The sequence below is a fragment of the Orcinus orca genome, chromosome 2 (genome assembly GCF_937001465.1).
Source record: "Orcinus orca chromosome 2, mOrcOrc1.1, whole genome shotgun sequence".
Lineage (NCBI taxonomy): Eukaryota > Metazoa > Chordata > Mammalia > Artiodactyla > Delphinidae > Orcinus > Orcinus orca.
The window spans coordinates 141,815,733-141,816,252 of NC_064560.1; positions in this window are offsets into that span (position 1 = coordinate 141,815,733).

Here is a 520-nt window from a genome sequence, read left to right on the forward strand (position 1 = left end):
ACTTCAGATAAATATAAAGTGATCTTTGGCGCAGCCAAGCACAAGAAATTCCTCTGGGAAATTAATTTTACATTCATTTGGCGTCAGATAAATCTGGGTTGGAATTGGTTTTCCTTTTTCGGAGAAAGTTACGATTGTAGTACTTAACCCCTCTTTCGGCCGATTTCCTCCCCTACAAAACCTGGATAATACCACGTACGTCAAAAGGTTGTAAAACTTCAATGAGGAAATGCATGTGATGCATCTACCAGCGGTTTAAGAATTTAGAGCTCAATAAATGATAATCACAGTAACCTGGTCGTTAATTTAAAAAACATGTAAAGTTCCCTCACTACTAGGGATGCATAAAAGTTAATAACCCTCAGTCTTAGAAGAGTATAGAGCGTAATACCCAGAAAAACTTCCGAACTACTTTTACTAGGAACCAGCCTCGCAGTCTTCATTACTCCACCGGAGCCTTAACCTTACCACAATCAGCAGGTTCGCTCATGCGCAGTTACGCCCCCAAGCCCAGCCTCTT